Source organism: Nannospalax galili, unplaced genomic scaffold (genome assembly GCF_000622305.1).
Source record: "Nannospalax galili isolate Female #2095 unplaced genomic scaffold, S.galili_v1.0 scaffold105, whole genome shotgun sequence".
NCBI lineage: Eukaryota > Metazoa > Chordata > Mammalia > Rodentia > Spalacidae > Nannospalax > Nannospalax galili.
Window position 1 is genome coordinate 1475461 of NW_008354502.1, and position 19148 is coordinate 1494608.

At 38.2% G+C, this 19148-nt stretch overlaps 1 long non-coding RNA gene across 1 annotated transcript in view; it reads left to right on the forward strand.

Annotated features, from left to right (window-relative positions):
• The window catches only part of LOC115067454, a 26156-nt gene extending 9072 nt beyond the window's left edge, over positions 1–17084 (forward strand). The window contains exons 2-5 of the long non-coding RNA XR_003846870.1: positions 1903–1997; positions 3828–3979; positions 15520–15555; positions 16067–17084. This is a non-coding gene — a long non-coding RNA (uncharacterized LOC115067454). The remainder of the gene's footprint in view (positions 1–1902; positions 1998–3827; positions 3980–15519; positions 15556–16066) is intronic.
• Positions 17085–19148: the final 2064 nt, after the last annotated feature.

Below are 19148 nucleotides of genomic sequence, written 5' to 3' on the forward strand. Positions count from 1 at the left end.
ATATATAATATAGATCTGCCTGCCTCTGCCTTCTGAATTTTGGGATTAAAGGCATGTGCCACCACATCCAGCTAGCTAGATCTTTTTCAATGAAATTGACTATAAACACATACATTAAAACCAATATACTATAATGCTATAATATTAAGGAAGCAGTTCATTTCATTACCCACTACATGTCTAAAATATTTGTATTGTAACTAGAACTGTTCTACATTCTATAAACTTGATTATCTGTTCGGATGATTTTTTTTAATTAATTAATTTTTATTGTATGTGTATGAGTGTTATACCTGCATGTGTGTAAGTGCACCTGTGTCGTGCAGTGCCCGAAGAGGTGAGAGGAGGGCACTGGATCCCCTGGAACTGGAGTTACGGATGGTTGCTCGTTACCATGTGGGTGCTGGGATTTGAACCTAGGTCTTCTACAAGAACAGGTGAGCCATCTCTCCAGCCCCGTGTTCTGATGACTTTTTAAAAAGCTAAAATTTTTTTGCCTCTTAGTTTTAATTTTTCACACTTTAGGAGAAAAAACTGCTTGCACTTTTAAACAGTTTTATCATCCCTCTTCAGGAATTTAAAATAATGTTATTTTTAGACTCAGTGTCAGTTATTCCAAGAGTCTTATTAATGGTCATTTTATCTTAAAATGTTGACTTGCACTTTTGCTGTATCAAGTTCCAATCACTTTCTTAAACCACTTTTTGAAATGCTATAACATTATTATAATCTCTGTTCGAGAGATAATGAAGTGAGGTCTTCCATGTGGACTTTGAGCATAAAGCATGGCTAAAGTCTGTTCACTCATTCAGAGTCTTTACCTTAATAATTTTTGCAGTATGCAGCTTACATTATAATACATATAAATTCTTATTTTATTGATGTAAAACACAGATATTTACAGTAATCTTATACTACCTGTGTAGTAGGTATAAGCCTTAATGCTTGAAGAGGCTGCCCTTCCCATATGACTCCAAAAGCCCTCAAGTTAGTGAAACCCCAGCTGACCCATTTCACCAGTTGGCTGGACATTCTCAGTCTAGCATGCATTTACAGATGGCACCTAGGTTTAAGATAAGAACATAAAACTAGAACCACTGTAAGCAATTTTCATTAGGAATAAAAGCTGTAACATACTAAAAGGCAATGTCACAAATGTTTATAAAATGCTGATTGAATACAGCATAGGCACTGAGCAAGGGGTAAACAAGGGGGTCTTCTGTTAGTGCAGCTTGGTGGCATCTTTGTATACAAATAAATATTGCCAGCAATTCTGCTTGGAAGACTAATTTGGAGTAATTTTTATTTTGTATATTTTAAGATGAGTTAATGGAATCTAGGAGTATAATAACCTGGTGAGAATTTCTCTGCAAATGGCAATCAAATTAGTCTTATTCATGAAACTCATAAATAAGCTATAATTCAGCATTTTATGTCTAGGGAAAATAAAACTGGGGTCATGCTGTTTAAGAGGATGAGGGAATTAAACAGAACACTGGGGCTTTCATAGCAGATTTATGATGAAGATACATTCTAACTGGAAGCTTAATTGTGATTTAAATTACAGGTCAAGCTGTGCAATGTGTTTTCTGATTAGGAAAATCTTTGGGGAGATAGAGTGTGCTTGTTTAAAGAGGAAGCAGGAAGAAAATGAGAAAACAGATTGCATTTTCTGTTTTTCTTTTAAAATTTCTAGTTGCTTTAAGTCAAATTGCCCCTGAGTTCCTAATGATGGCTGTTGTGAAGTTTCCTTGTTTTATTTTATGTTATTCCAGAGCAGTTATTTCACCTGACAGGAAAAAACAAAAAAGATGTGGGTAGCATATATGCCAGCAAACTAATATAGAAACCACTGAAAAGGTGTTCTCAGCCTTTCTAAGACCTGACATCTTCTGATTTTAGGCTGACTCACATAAAATCAGCAAGTTCTGCAGATGGAAGAACCTTTGAAGAATTAGAGCCACCCACTGTTGCAAATGGAGAAATTAAGACTTCTGGTGATTTCCCCTAATTCACTTTTTATCTCAAGTAACTTAAGGTCTAATTAGGAAATAAAAGTTGTATACAAATAATTTTAATTGTAAGTATACAGAAATTGCTTTCCTGGAAAGCAAAGCAGATGACCCAAGTTTGACTCTGTAGAAAGGATTTGTACTAGGAAAAGAAGACATGGAAGCCCAGACTCTTAACTGCTCAGTGTTGCCTTCTCCCTCAGTGAATGTCCTCAATAATTACTGCAACAACAACCACACAGACTCAGCCAAGGATGGAAGACAAAAGGTCTGGGAGAAAACTGAAATAGTCTGTTCCTTTCAGAGTTCTGAAGGAAGTCCATGTCAAGAATGGGTCTTCTGAACAATCCTCTGCTAAAACTTTATAATAATGGGGACACAATCTGTAGAGTAAGCTGAAAAGAGAGGGATGGTTTACAAGCACTACATGTGTCTGCAAAATAATAGAACTTTTGTTTTCTATGGAAATCATAGGCTTAGTGTTGTCTCTGTGAGATCCCAGAGAAGCACACAAGACCTAGAATGTCCTTATATACACTCCTCTGGTTATCCCCACCCCCCAGTCTGCTTCCATCCTGCTTTCTGTAAGCCTTGGAACAGAGGTGGACCCAGCTCCACAGTCATAGGCTTACAGGGCCTTTTCCTCATACAAAGCAAACATATAAAACAGATTTGCGTAGAGTGCCAAGAAAGTCCATGAGAAGAAAGTCTTCTATGAAGGATTTTCTTTGGTGACATTTAAACTGAATGCTTAGGGAAAATATGGTCCAAGTAGGCAGACTAGCATAGACAAAAATGAATAATTTCAATAAGAAATACCCTGCTGGCAAGTTGCCAATGATATTATTAAAAATATGCAGGTGGGGAAATGGTAACGACCTGCTGGGCAAGCATGAGGACCTGAGTTCAGATTGCCAGCTCACACATAGGAAGCCGGACTCAGTGGCCTATGCCTACAACTTCAGTGCTGGGGGTGGAGACTGGTGAATTCCAGGGCTTGCACAGAGACAGAGTTAAAAGAACACATACTTGTTGCCAATATCTGGCATCCATACACGCACACATTTGCACACTACCCCAAACACACACATACACACACACACACACACACACACACACACCCCATATACACATTTACACATTGTAAAAATAATATAAAAAGAAAAATTATATTACTCATATAATAGATACTGTGTTATACTATGTAGAACTCCTGTCAGGACAAAGTTCCTTCAGTTTGGACACTCATTGACTACTGGCTGCTGATGACTGAGTTCCTTCCCAGGCATTGCCTTCACTGAGGGATGCTAACTGATAGTTTCATCTCGTCTTCTGTGTGACCCATATCCCATGACTGATGCAGCAAAAGCCCAGACCTTCCTTCAACTACCACAGCCATAAAGCACCCTCTAAACAGCTCCCTGTGCCAACGCCTTTGTTTTGACTGCACTGCAGTTCAGTTTCTCCCAGCGGACAATTATATCTTCTTCACTTAAGCCCAAGTGTTTTGGACGGTGCTCCCAAACAAACTTTCTGCATAAAAATCTCTGATTTTTTTTTCTCTCAGGACCTAATGTAAGACAACTCCATATGTGAGGAGACACAATTTTAACAGAATTTAGTGTAGAATTTGGAAAGCCTAAAGAGCACATAAGATTCAGTCATTAGAAGTCATTAGAAGTACTAGTTTATGGTCTCCATGGTAACAATTTGGCATGCCAACTTCTGTGCTGAATTACTAAAGCAATTTAGATTCCACTGACAAAGGATTTGAAAGGAGAGAAATTATATCTGAACTGATTTGTCTGTTCTCAGATTTGGCCAAACTCATCAATCAAGTCTGATCAGGAAGCTGTGCTTCATGGGAGAAGACTGACTATCAAGGGTTTAAAAAGGAACAATATCCATGTGTGACCAATTGTGATACTTGATATTAGTCTCTGACTGCTGCAAAGTGAGCTTCTTTGGTGAGTGGTGACTGAGATATTTGTCTGTAAATATAAGGATACATATTTTGCACATAGTAAGAAATCACATTAGTCTAGCGATGTGAGAGTTTTGGGGGTATTGCTAAGATCTATGACCACTCCAGCCATGTGTATTAGGTTATTTTACAGTACCACCCTTGAGTTTCCTCCATTTGAGTGGGCTCTTAGTCAAATTAGGGAGCTGTCGATTGCCCCCAAGACAAAAGTGCCAATATTGCACCAATGGAGTGTGCTCTACTGGCCGTTGATGTGGTTATTTGGTCTTGAAGCTGGTGCTGGATCATCCATCGATGTTTTCCCTTGGCACTTTCATAGCGTTCTCCAAAGCTATGAGAGCTCGCCTTCAGGGGAAGTGGCTTCCAGGTCAGTTGCAGCCCTTTTTCTCCAGATCCTGTGTCCAATGTATGTTCTATCTTCAGCAGTAGGGTCTTACCTTCAAGTTCTGGGAGGCCATCAAGGGCTGTGGCAATAGCCTGAGTAATTTTGGGAGTCTCTTGGACCACCCTGGCCAACAACTCAATGAAAGGTTTCTCCTGGCTGGTACTGTTTCTTGTTATGTAGCCCTTAGCTATACACATGGACTCTTAAAGCAATATACTGATCACTTTAATCTTTGGTTATATTTTCCTTTTGGGTGTTTAAGACCATACAGCTGGCCCAAATAAATCAATTTATTTTTACTCTTAAGGTCATTTGAGGATCTGTTCCTCAGGGGTCACCTACCACAACTGGTCACACACAGACATTGTCTATGAATTGCCCAGGCCTAAGGGACACATCTGCAATGCAACCTCTACACCTAAGGCTCATGGAACATAGAACAAGATAAAGAAGAGGACACTAAGGAGTCAGTTCTCATAATGAAGCTCCTCATGCAGTGGAGGGCCAGGAGCACAAAAGGTCACAAATGGCCAAAGTGTAGAGATCAAGTGTCTGCTAAATAATGGTTCTCAGACAGAACCCCTTTATTAAATTTCATCCACCCAAGGCTCAGGGACCATCACAGAAGAGGGAGTGGAGATATTGTAAGAGCCAGGGAGGATGGGCATGACCATATGGAAACAGAGTCCTACAAGTTCCTGGAAATCTGTTCATATGATTCTATGGCATAGGTGTCAGCATACACAAGCCTCATGCAAACTCAGGCAGACAATAACCCAACATAGAACTGGGAAAATGAACAGCAGATCCCAATCTTATCTAAAGGAATGTTGGCAACTGATTGCTACTAGATGAAGAAGAGCTGGTCCTCCTAAAACAAGGAACTCTATATAGGCTGACTAGATGGACTTGCACTGGGGACCGGCTGGGGGCAATGACAACACAGTGGGCAGTAACAGAGATGACAGAGTATATGGGCTCCAGTCGGGGGAGTTATGGGAGAGTACCATTTGGGATGTGGGTATAAAGATGATTAAAATTGTTTGGGATGTTCTGTATGAAATACAAAACAAAAAAAATCGATAAAAGTAGTTAAAAAAATAAATTAACAAAACACCAAATTCGAAAAAAAGGAACAATAGTTTTTTTTTTCTTTTTTATTGATATTATATTTCTTTTTTAGTTCAGAAGAGAGAGAAGGGTATTTCTGACTATACACTAAAGAAGTAGAACCAATGTAATAGCTACCTGGAGTCCTTCAAACTCTGCCAGGGAACAAGGATTCAGGGAAGATTTAGAACCATAATGTAAATGCCCCACCTAAGATGACGCATACCACTTAAACTTGTAACTCACTGTAACTATTCATCTCAAGAGCTCAGAAATCCAGTCCCCAAATGCACCTGGCAAGGAAGGAGGAGTTTGGGGCTAGAATATTTGGAACACAGAAAACAAAAGAAAAAGAAAAAAGAAACTAGGTGAAGCAAATAGTTGAATTCTTAATTAAATAAACAAGAGGTTAGTAATAAGTAACCAGTGATCCCTCCATATCTTCCAAATCACATGTATGCTCTTTGAGTTTATTTTATAAATATATATCTGGTACCTTTATTTACAAGTACCATAATGATTGCTTTCAGGGCATAATTATGAAGAATCCCTACACTGTTAAGAAACATTTGCATCTAGTTGAAGGTACAAGTATTCAAAATATATAGGGCAGAAGATAAACAGAGAGGGAGGGTGGGGTAATGTTCAAGGAATAAAAAGGAATGAAGTTTCTATGTTTGAAGCTAGAGAGGCTAAAGTTATACTTTCTACAGATATACTTGAAAATACTCTTTATCTGAACCATTCAAAAGGAGTAGATTAAGAAAGACAAATATTATGTTATTTGCTTTTAAAATCCACTTGTTTTTTATTTGCCCTTTCCCATTCCAGAAATTTCTACTTACATTTTTGTGGGTAGGATGAATAATTGTAACCTAGAGCTATTATCATTTTCCTTGAGTTTAGCAACTTGCCTTTTTGGTATTCTATACAATCTGCTCCTAGCTAATGAGGATTTATAGTGATAATTATAATAGATTGGGCCCCTAATGCCTTTTACACCTTATAACACAAGTTTACACATACTATTAATGTCATTTCCACAATATGCTAAGATGGAAGATAAGTTCAATGGGGATTTAGTAAAATATTCCCATATAATAGATAGAGAAATTGAGACTGAGAGGCATAAAATCAAGTATTGTCATAGCTGTTTTATATCTGTGAACAAGCCACCCTAAAACAATTGCTTGAAGCAGTACTTAATTTATTTTGCTCACTGGAGGTTTGCCTAGGCTCAGTCAGTCTTTGCTAGTGTTCTCGTGTGCTGGATGGCTGGGACTGAGGTCACCTCAAGCTTAATTTGCATGTTTAGTGACTGGTCAAGGACAATGCAAACATCCCCCAACCAGAACAGCTGGAGCTCTCAAATACAGGTCTCATTACAGTCTTACCACTTCCTTGGCCACCACAGAAGCTTCAGGCAATCAGAAGTTGGATTTCTCACATCAGCAAGTGGCTTTCAAAGTGAATATCCCAAGAGCATCCAGCAGAAGCCACAAGCCCTTTACTCCTTAGTTACATATCACACAGCAGCTTTTCCTGTTGGGTTCCTTTGTTCACAGAAACAGCCTTAAGCCAGTTTTACTGGTTGTGATGGAGACTGCCTTTTAGTAAAAGTGTCAAAAACTTGGTTGATAAGCTTTCAACCATACACAAATATGTTTACATGGTAAATAATGAAGGTGAGAAATAACTCTGGTCTTTGTGCTGTGAGATGGGTACTCTGGAGATCAGGTACCAGAATTGATTTTAGCATGCAGACTGTTTATTAAATAAAGACTTCCTTTGGTGTTGGTATCTGTGAAGAGAAGGACAGCAGCAGCACTGAGCAGAGGGAAAAGCTTGGTTACAGTAAGAACTAAGGACAGGAAATTCATTAGGACAGCCCCTGCACTATTCACTGAAGCATAATATTGAGGTAGGTCTACATGCATGGTCTACTTTTATTCTGTTGCTATGATAAAACATTCTGATCAAGAGCAACTTAGGGGAGGAAAGGGTTTTATAGGCTTATACTTCCAGGTCACAGTTATCACTGAGGGGAGTCAGGGCAGGAACTGAAGTAGGAACCTGAAGCAGAAACCGGGGAGGAATGCAGCTTGCTGATGCAATCATAAATTCATGCTTAGCTTTCTTAAACAGCCTGGGACCATCTTCCCAGGGAATGGTACCACCCATAGAGGTCTGGGTTCTCAGCATCAATTAGTAATCAAGATAATCTGTCACAGATAGGCCCATCGGTGAATCTGACCTAGGAAATTCTTCAACTGAGATTTTCCTCTCAGATAACTCAATGCTGTGTCAAGGTGACATAGGGCAGTGCTCCAGCATTTATAAACTTTCATAGATCAGTCGCTAGATGTGGGGCCATTGGTATGGATCTAACTTTCATTTTAATATTTTTGCAGCCTTTTGTGAGTAAAAAATTACAAAGTTCAGAAGGATACTTCCAATATACATGAGCTATATCTGTTCTTTACATAACACCAAACATTGGATTATTGCCTCCCTCCTTCCCTCCTGTCCTCTCCTGTCTTCCCTCTTTCCCTGTTCCTTCCTATCTTCAACAAATACTCACTGAGCACTCATCTGCTGGTAACTGGGATAACACATATTATATACAGCCTTAATCTCCATTGTTGTGACAAAACACTGACCAATACCAACTTGGGGAGGAAAGGGTTTGTTTGTCTTACATCTCCCAGGTCACAGTTCATCAGGGAGTCCAAGGGAGGAACTCAGGGCAGGAACCTGGAGGCAGGAGCTGGAGCACAGGCCATGGAAGAACACTGCTTACTGGCTTGCTCCCCTGGCCCGGGCTCAGCCTGCTTTCTTATGCAACAGTGGCCTACCTGCCCAGGGGTGGCACCACCCACAGTGGGATGGACCCTCCCACATCACACAACAATCAAGAAGATGCCCCACAGATATGACCACAGGCCAGTTCAATGGAGGCAATTCCCCAATTGAGGCTCTCTCAACCCAGGTGAGTCAAGTTGACACTAAAGCTATCCAGAGCAACTGGGAAAAGTATAAAATTGTTTTAGGAGTATAACAAATGTTCAGGCTACAGCAGATCACAAAGATGGGGTGGCCAGTTCTTACTTGGAAACTGATAAAGTTCTAATTCAGAAGAAGTACCCTTTACTTATAGAGATGGTTGGGTGTTTCTTCATTGCTTTATGGTAGTATTGGAATAATTAAGACAAAATGAGGAAAGGGGACACTGGGCAGTTGGAGTGCTCATCACAGACCAAACCAGAACAATGTGACCTCATCCAGGATGTACTATATTACGTTGAATTGTCTTCAGTAGAAAAGTTGCTTAGCTTTAGATTCAAATACACAGAGAAGCATATTTATAACTCTTCTATGAAATTTCTGATCATGAAAATTTTCTATTATAATAGAAAGTCATAAAATCTGGAAAGAATATGAAAATATGCAGGGAGAAACTATGACAAGATCTAGGATACTTTTATACAATGTAAATGCATATGTTTATTATATACACAATTCATATTCATAGAGAAATGTTTCATAAAACAGGTCATATTTTATGTGCCTTGTAATTTTTTTCTGATCTGTAATACATATGCGAATATTATTACTCAGAACCAAGATATGATTGAGTATACATTCTGAATGATTCCACTGAACTGACGGCCATAGGAAAAATTACATTTTTGATTTGTTTGTTCCTGGAGAATGCCAATGCTCAAAATAAAATTATGGTCAACATAATTTGTTTCTGATAGATCTGATAGATTTCTGAAAGAAAAGACATACAAAATTCTTCTTATGCTGCACACACTTAAAATGTAGATTAGGGGCTATAACTATGTATCTAGTATAATAAGGTATTTAGAAAATACAGAATGTATTCTCCTGTAGCCCCAGCTGTTGTAGACGAGGCTGGCCTCAAACTCACAAAGATCTGCCTGCCTCTGCCTCCCAAGGCGTGTGCCACCATGCCTGGCTTTATTTTTACTTTTTTAGACAGAATAATGGCTATATTTTATTAAACACTGATTACTGGCAGACAGTGTTCTCATGTATTACAACATCTAATCCTGAAAGCAAGCTTTCTGCTGTTTACAGATGTAAAACTGATGCACAGAGAGGCTAATCAATTTGCCAAGGTTACAAATAAAGGCCCAAATTGAATTTAAACCCAAGATAACTATTGTAATTGTTGTTTAAATAAATACCACAATTTATTTATTCTCCCATTAATAGACCTTAGATTACAAAAGGAAGACTCCCTCTTAGTCTCTCTCTATCTCTCCCATATGACCTTGACCTTCTCATCCTCCTATCTCCACCTCCTGAGTTCTGGGATTACAGACAAGTTCCACCACACTCAATTTAGGCAGTGCTGGGAATTGGACCCAGAGCTTCATGCATGATAGGCAAACTACCAACAGAGCCACATATCTAGCTCACAGGGATATTCTAACAGTACTTCCCTATGTTAGGATTTTGTGGAGTTATTTTCTTTTTTACTGTTAGAATTTGGAAAAGTTAATATCCTGATTCTACCCCTTATTGGCATCATGACACTGAGCAAACAACATAACCTCTTCAGACTTGACGTTGCTACATTGTCTCATCTGAAGCATTGAGAATGTTGAGCTAACGTTCTAGTGGTTTGTTTCTACTTTGAAATTCTGTGGTTGTGAGACTCAATAAGTGAAAAGAATGTATTTTTTTAAATAGAATGCTGCCCACAGTGGATTTAAATAATGTTGAGGCTAAAGTTCAGTGTTTATATAACTATTTCTGGACTACATTCAAACTTAATTTTGCCAAGCAAACACCAGAAGAATCTCATGAGAAAAACTCTCAGAACCAAAGGGAATCATCTCGGATAAATTGCATAGTAGGAGCGTCAGTTTTGCTAAGAAGCAGAAAGAGTGGGCTGTATTCCAACCTCCACTGCTTTCTAGCTGTTTTGAGAAATTGCCTTTCTTCTCTGATTCTCAGTTGCCTTGCCTGTAATAAATGAATCATTTGGGAAGTAAAGAGGTTATCATCTTGCTACCTATGAGACAAATATGATACTCTTTGGAAGATGAGCATCAGGGCAGTAGACACAAATAGGAGTATCACTTTGTGGGGAAAGCGCAGAACAAAAACTGCTGGATCTTGAGCTGTAACACATCCAAGATTAAAGGTGTCTCATTCCCAAACAAGATGAGCTTTCCATATGTAGCCTTTCCAGTAGAATTTGGGATAGGAGAGTAGAGGCTTAACGAGGGGCAGGGAGATTCTTTGCTCAGTCCGTGAAGTATTGGCTGCACAAGAATGAGGACTTGAATTCGATCCTCAAAACCCAGATCAAGAGCCACTTGTGGCTCCGCGGAGGTGACGGCTCAATGGGTAAATTGTTTTTCATGGAAGGATGAGACTTGACCTTCAGATCCCAGCAGGCACATAAATTCCGGTTGGGTGTGGTGATTTCTCTATAATACCGGGACTCTGGAAGTGAAGACAGGGCTCCTAGGACTGGGAAGGTGGAGACAGACAGATACTCAGGACTGCTGGCCAACAAGCCTACTTGAGTGTTCCGGGCCAGTGAGAAACCCTGTGTGATCAAAAACAAGATGGAAGGCACCTGAAAAATTCTCTTTCTCTCTCTCTCTCTCTCTCTCTCTCTCTCTCTCTCTCTTTTCTCTCTTAAAATAATCCCTAGGATACACAAGGTAAAAGTTGCTTTCTGAGCTCTGTATGCTTTTCGAAGAAACACTGGGTGTAGTCAGTCTTTACTCAAACAGTCCTCTATGTAGGACAGAAAGCAATGCCCGTTATCTCAACCTACTACAAAAGAAACTTCTTTGCTACTATCAAAATTACCATGGTTCATAATATTGATGAGATGGTTTGGCAAGTGTCATAGTACAGTATTGTACTGAGTTAGTCCACAGAATAAAAAATTCACCGTAGGCTAGAGGTGCCATTCTATGACAATAAGAAGGTACATAGCATCGTTTAGGAAGAAAATGTTTTAAAGATATCTTCATCTACAATTAATGAATGATAAACTAGTAATGCATAGTGGGGCTGAAGAGGTATATTCCTTAAAACCTCTTTTGTAGAGAAACATTTCCTTACAAAAAGAGAAGTTCAAAACTATGACATTACTGTTTAAAAAAGGAAGAACTAGAAACATTTTAAATGCTCATCAATAAGAGAGTAAATGAGCTACAGTTAGCATATCTGTAGTTTGACATCATTTTATAAGTTCTTCAAAACTTATAAAATGTTAATGTTAAATGTAATGTTAAAATGTTAAATACTAGAACACCTAACTATAAATAATGAACAATTAATGAGAAGAGATTATTTTTGAAAAGTACCAAAGATAATGTAAATGCAAATGATTTTAAAAAGAACTAGATTTTTTATTAAATTTAGCATGGAATAATATAAAAATAGGAAAACCACAGCTGAGCTCATGATTTTTATTATATTATTCCAAAGTCTTGCCTCAGTTTCTTGAACTATTTTGTGTTTTTGAAACAGTGACTTGCAAAACTTAACTGCTTAAGCTTTTTTTAATATATATAGTACGTTTGAACTTGGGTATAGATTTACATGCTTAAAAATTGTCATTGACGTGAAAATATATCAACCAAATGTTAAAATTTTCTGTCTCTTTTTATTATTTTCTGAAGGTCTTACTCTTTGTTTTTTCAGACTTTTAAAAACAATAATTTTTAAAAATTTGTTCTTACTGCTTTTTTGTGTATTTTGTACAGAATATCTCAAAGAATTTTAACCATCTTTATACCCCTGCCCCACCAGCATACTCTCACAGCTTTCCCACTGGAACCCACATACTCTGCCCTCCATATTAAGGCCCAGTGTGTCAAGTCAGTGTCCCCAGATGTTCCCCTGTGCAAGTCCATCTACTGAAGTCTAGTCAGCCTATCTAGAGTCTCTTGTTTTAGGAAAATCAGCTCTTCCTCACCAGTAATCATCTGCCAATGTTTCCTCAGCCAAGATTGGGGTCTGCTGTTCATTTCTCTAGTTAGTTCTTTGCTGGGTTTTTGTCTGCCTGATTTTTCATGGGACTTTTGTATGCTGACACCATTGTCATAGAATCATATGAGCAGGTTCCACGAGCTTGTAGGACTTTGTTTCCATGTGGTCATGCACTTCTTCCCTGCCTCTTACAATATTTCTGCCACCCTCTTTCTGAGATGGTCCCTCAGCCTTGGGTGGGTGAAGTTTAATAAAGGGGTCCTGTCCAAGTACCATCATTCAGCAGACTCTTGATCTCTATACTTTGGCCATTTGTGACCTTTTGTGTTCCTGGCCCTCTGCTGCATGAGGGAGCTGACACCATTGTCATAGAATCATATGAGCAGGTTCCAGGAGCTTGTAGGACTCTGTTTCCATGTCATGCACCTCCTCCTTGGCTTTTACAGTATTTCCACCCCCTCTTTCATGATGGTCCCTGAACCCTGGGTGGGTGAAGTTTAGTATAGGAGTCCTGTTCATGGACCAGCAATCTTCAGACTCTTAATCTCTTTGTTTTGGCCATTTGAAGATCCCTCATGCAACTGAGGGACAGGAACACAAAATGTCTTAATCTTTGGTCCAGGCCTGGGACTCACTTTGTTGACCTAGCTGGCCTTGAACACGGAGCCATCTGGCTGCCACAGCCTCCAAAGTGCTGGGATTACAGGTGTGATTCATTGCACCTGGCTGAAACGCCATTTTAAAGTTCTATACAAACCTGTAGTATATTAATTAGGAAAGCAGCATGTTTTGCTACCATAGATGATTATATTCTCCCACTGAATGAATTTTTACCATTTTATATGTTTCAAATCTCAGCTCTGACTATTTTCACAGATAGAAACATGAATGTATTCCATTTTCTTTAGTATGCCTATTTCTAAAATGGACATATTGTTTAAAAGTTTTTTGACATGGAAAATGGCTTATGAAATCATAAAGTTAAAATATTTGTTTGGTGATTGCATAGCATCTGTGATTTATTTCAGCAGGTAGAGCTCCTGAGTGTGTATTCTTGCCATGTCTGTGTCTGACATATCGAGACAGTGAGGTTCCAAGGTATCGTGTTCCTATAGATTTCGATTATAGTAAAAATCCTTGAAGCACGAGAAGTGTGTCGCCACACTGATTTTCTCCCAGCATGCGCTGCAGAATTTATATACTCTATTTTCCTCCTATAAAGAAAATCTATTGCCAAAAATAATGGTCCTGCACAAATTACATATTGAGTATGATCAAATAGGTCCTTAAAAAATCTCTACTTCTTATATATCTGAAAATATAAATTACAAAATTTAGGAGTTGTAGAAAAATAGCTAACATTGTCATGGGTTTTAGCATCAGCATTTATTTTACTATATGTTTTACAGGACGTGAATTAAAAACTATTTTGTGGCAATAATGTATCCAGTTAATTATGTATTTATATCTGAGTCTTTAAAAATCTGTGCTCAGAACGTAGTCTAACAATATATATTATTATTATCTGTTTGTTTAGTAGTTCTTGTAGCCCTACTACATACAGGGTTTTGGTGGCTGAACCATACAAGGGATACAAGTTTAGCACATAATTGAGAATGCATTAAACTCAAAGCAATTGTAACTGAATATTCCTCTCCAGTTTGAAATAACCCTGAAAGTTGGACATACTCTAATGGTGATTTTGATGCTTCAAAAGATTCAAATTTAATTTTTACTACTTGAACCTGAACTGCCTTTGTGATTAGAGTTTGGCCAAGAGCAGGTGCAGGGTGTGACTGTCATTTTTTTAGTTTAATCCCTAAGAGGCCTTCAATGTGCTTCCTCTTAGAACATTGCCTGGGGGGCGGGGGGTAGGGGAGACAGGCTAACTTGTTAGACATTAAGGTACTGTGTTGTAAATAGCCTGGTTGTCATATTTGAGATTATATTAGATAATTTTATTGTTGGTCTACCATCAAGCACGTGAAACAGACATGCCAAGATCTTCCAATCTGCTTCCTTAATCAAAGGCTGGAACACCTAGCTTACTCATAGAAAACTAAATATGCTTACTCTTTTAAGCCACTGGGTTTTTCAGTAATTTGTGGTATAATAACTATCTGACACACCAGATATTAGAGTTAAATATTGAATCACATCTGTACAACCCCAAAGCCTATGTTCCTTCCACATACTGCAGAGGATACCAAATGAAGTACAAATATTTATGTAATTATTAAAGAAGTAAAACCAGATGATGTGTATGGAGGTTGTATCTTAGTACTAGAGTGCTTACCTAGTAGGTACAGCTCCCTGAGTTCTCTCCTTGGCATGTCTCCCTGAAAGACACAGACAAAGCCAACAGTTTACCATTTACAGTTAGTATTTAGCCCCTGAAAAAATATTTTTAAAAACACATAAAAATCACATGCAAAAAAACTTATTTACAATGCTGAAAAAATTCAAAGATTAACATTTTAAAACTGGGAAATAATTCAGTAAATAACAGGGTATTAATTTGTAGACTATAAGTCATCCATTAACAAATCTTACTATGAAAAAGGCAACATGTAACAAGGTTTATAACAGGGCTGGAGAGATGGCTCAGTAGTTAAGAGAACAGGATGCTCTTGCAGAGGACCTGAATTCGGTTCCCAATACCCATATGGCAGCTAACAATCATCTGTAACTTCAGTTCCAGGGGATCCAACGTCCTCTTCTGACTCCAAGACCATTGCATGACACTGGTGCACTTACATGCAGGCAATACACTCATACACATAAAAAATAAAAATAATAAATAAAATATTTTATTTATTTAAAAATAAATAAATGAATAAATAAAACACAAAAGACAACAACAAAATAAATAAAATATTTTGAAAAGATTTATAATGTAATGCAAGTGAAAACACATTATAGGGCACACAGCACTTAGCATGTGGGCAAAATGGATTTATTTATGAAAAAAATGCAAACAATGGATTTATTATGGAGGTGGGATTATGAGAGACTTTTTCTTCTTTTTTTCTTGGCAGTGCTGGAGATTGAACTCAGTGCCTCACACAAGCAGGGTAAGCATACGACCACTAAGCTACATTTCAGTCCCAGCCTGTTCTTTATAGTTTATTTTATTCCTTGTTAATATAATGCTTCTTGTGTTAAAAATAGATAACAGAATGGCAAATTAATATACAGAACTATTACCCCAAATATCAGTGTAATTACCTATCTACTTTATTTACCTATCTTCCTTATGGAACATTCAACCAAATATTCTGGAAACAGTAAACCAATATGTCTAACATTAATTCTATGATAATAATTAGCTAGAATGCAGTCTGTATTAAGTAGAGTTCAGAATGAATGATAAAATAGTAACTAGTTACTTCTTCAATACTTCATTTGGAAGTGGAAAAAGAAAGTAATTCTGGAAAAATGATGTCAATTATTTTCCAAAAAATAAAAATACTTTCTTTCAATAATGTTAGCTATACGGAGTTCAGCTAATTGTGTAATTTACACATTATTTACATGTTAAGATACGCTATTCCTGATTCTTTTCTTCTATTCATTTCACATAAGGACCTTGGAATGACCAATCTTGATAGGTGACTTGACTGAATTGAGAAGTGCCAAGGAGATTAGTAAAGCACACGTCGGGGTATGATGTGAGGGTGTTTCCACATAGTGGGGGAAGTTCTGTCCCCAAATATGAGTGGCACCACCCAATAGGTGATGGCCCTGATAAAACAAAAGAGGAAGAGAAAGAAGTCAGCTAGTCTGGATATTTTCTCTCTTTTTCCTGGCCAACCTAAGTGAGCTGCTCTGCTGAGCCATGGCTTTCCCATCATGAATGAATGAAGCTTCCAAGACTATGAGCCCAAGTCAATCTCTCCTCCGTAACAGCAAGCTAACATAAAACTTCTGTATTGCTCATTCAAAAAAGGTCCCAAATGCTCTCCTAATCTCTAAGTCCTTTATTTCTCTTTTGCCTTTTTGAATTAGTAACAGGCACCATGTTGATTAGAAGTGATCAGGAGTGTGTTCTTGCCTCCCATTCTTGAGGGAAAACATTCAGCTCCTTATCACTGTTTGAGTTTTTTTTTTTTAATTGCATTCTTCTGTAGATGTAACAATGTAATACTGTGTTCATCTAAACAAAGTTCTCATAAAAAGTAAGTGCAGTAGGAAATTGTGACTGGATGAACTGCAAATAGGAGCAGGAAACCTGTTTTTTACTTTTAAGACAGCTTTTTATAGGACAGGCTGATCTTGAATTCACAATACTCCTGCCTTGGCTTCCCAAATGTTATGATTACAGATGTACATTACACCACCTAGCTTAGGACTGGGGAAAAAATTAAATTCTTCTCTTCCAAAGAGAGAAGTCAAAAGATTATACCTAAAAACCCAGAAAATATCCACTTATATGTGTTACTTAGAAGTAAGCTGAGAACCCACAGTCACCAGCACAGGGAGGTGGAAGCCCTGAGGCTGCAGCGTTCATGTGCATCTCGAAGCCTCATTGATGTTTGCATGCAATGATTCTTGACCTTTGTAAGCAAAGATTCTGTGACTTTTTGGTGTTTATGTATAACTGATGAGCATTAAAATTAAATTTAAAAATAGAAAAATTGCATTGTTCCTCTTATTAGTGTGTGTGTGTGTGTGTGTGTGTGTGTGCATGTGTAGTCATATGTCGCAGTGTGTTATGTGCAAGTCAGAAGACAACTTCTGGGAATCAGTTCTCTCCTTCCTCTGTGGGTCCCAGGAATCCAACTCAGCAAGCTCTTTTGTCTGCTGAACCATCACAAGAACGCTATTTTTCTTTTTTAGATGCTTTTTAGCTTGTGAAGACAATTTTCTTCCATTTTTAATTTGATATGCTTGCATCATGAACAAATGTTGAATTTTGGCAAATACTTTGTCTACATCTATAGAGATAAGCAAATGGTTCTCAGTTTAATAAAGCCAACCATTTATTAATAATATATTATCCTTTTTGTAAACCCTTATATGTTACATATATACATGTATTAATAGTCATACACATTTGTATATAAGTATATAGTACATATTGTTGGAGTCAACTTACTAATGTTTTGTTAGTAACTTTTAATTTCATATTCAGGATTTTTAGTTTATAGTGTTATTGTCTTGTAATGTGTTTTTCTAGTTGTTTTGCAAACAATGCTGGCCTTAAAATAAGTTTGAAAATGCAGTACCTGGTGGTGCACACCTTTAATTCCAGCACTTGGGAGGCAGAGACCAGTGGATCTCTGTGAAACTGAGGCCACCCTTGTCTACGAGTTTCAGGTTAGCTGGGGCTACAGGGAGACCCTCTCTCAAAAAAAGAAAAAAGAAAAAAAAAGAGTTTAAAAATGTGTTGTTCCTTTTGATCCTCATTCCTGTAAGTCTTTTGTTTTGTTATTTTTGAGTGTGAGATTGTATTTGTTTGTTGTTAATTTACAGAATCCTGAGGGCTTATTTATGGTGTGCCTTCCTTCAGGAAGATTCTATATTTGCCATTGACTGGAACCCGATGCCACTACCCAATATGCAATCTTTGCTTTTATTAAAAATGTGTTGTTCCTTTTGATCCTCATTCCTGTAAGTCTTTTGTTTTGTTATTTTTGAGTGTGAGATTGTATTTGTTTGTTGTTAACTTACAGAATCCTGAGGGCTTATTTATGGTGTGCCTTCCTTCAGGAAGATTCTATATTTGCCATTGACTGGAACCCGATGCCACTACCCAATATGCAATCTTTGCTTTTATTCAAAGTTCTTCTTTTAATTTTTTAAATTTTTTATTGAGCTTTTAAAATTTCATACATTTCCCACTAATGTACAGATGCCCTCCCCCATCCATGCTCCCCCACCTCTGCCCCAAACTCTATGTACTCTGTCATACATGCTGAGTCCTATTCATTCAGGGGTTTGTACCCAAATGTCCTTCAGTGTCAATGCATCCACTGGAGTCTAGTCACCCCATCCAGTGGTCCTATGTAAGTCATACTCTCCCTCCCCTGGCAGCAACCAGTCTCAAATAGTTCTTGGTCTAGTGCTGACCTGCCACCTATTTCTCACCTCCCCTTTGGGCTCTTGTTTATTTGAGCTGACATGGGTCCTGCCTTGGATGCCACCACTGCCTCTCGCACACATGAGCAAGCCTCCATTGGCCTGGAAGCCTCCACTTCATATGTTCATGAACCAGCCCTGGCTCTTACAATCTTTCTGCCTCCTCTTCCAGCCATAGGTGGATGAGGTTCCATATAGGAGTCCCATCCTACACTCTACAGTCTCTTATTCTACAAAACTTGGCCAGTTGAGGCCTTCTGTGTGTAACACACTCTGATGTACATGGAAGCCTCACTGGTGAGAGTTGAGGGGTGCATTAGCCCTCTCTCTACCCCTTATTCTGCTATGTTCCATGAGCCTTGGTTGTAGGAATTTGACTGCAGATGTGTCACCTAGTACTGGGCATCTCCCAGGTGTATGTTCTCTATGCCTGACCAGATGTGCAACTCTGTGGTAGCTGCCATCTGTTACAAAAAGAAGCTTCTTTGATGAGTGCTGTACAGCATGTTATTCACTCTAAGGGAGGTCTCTTCTATCTGGCATTGTGTTTCCTTCCAAGCAGCTCCTAGGTATACATACGCATTAA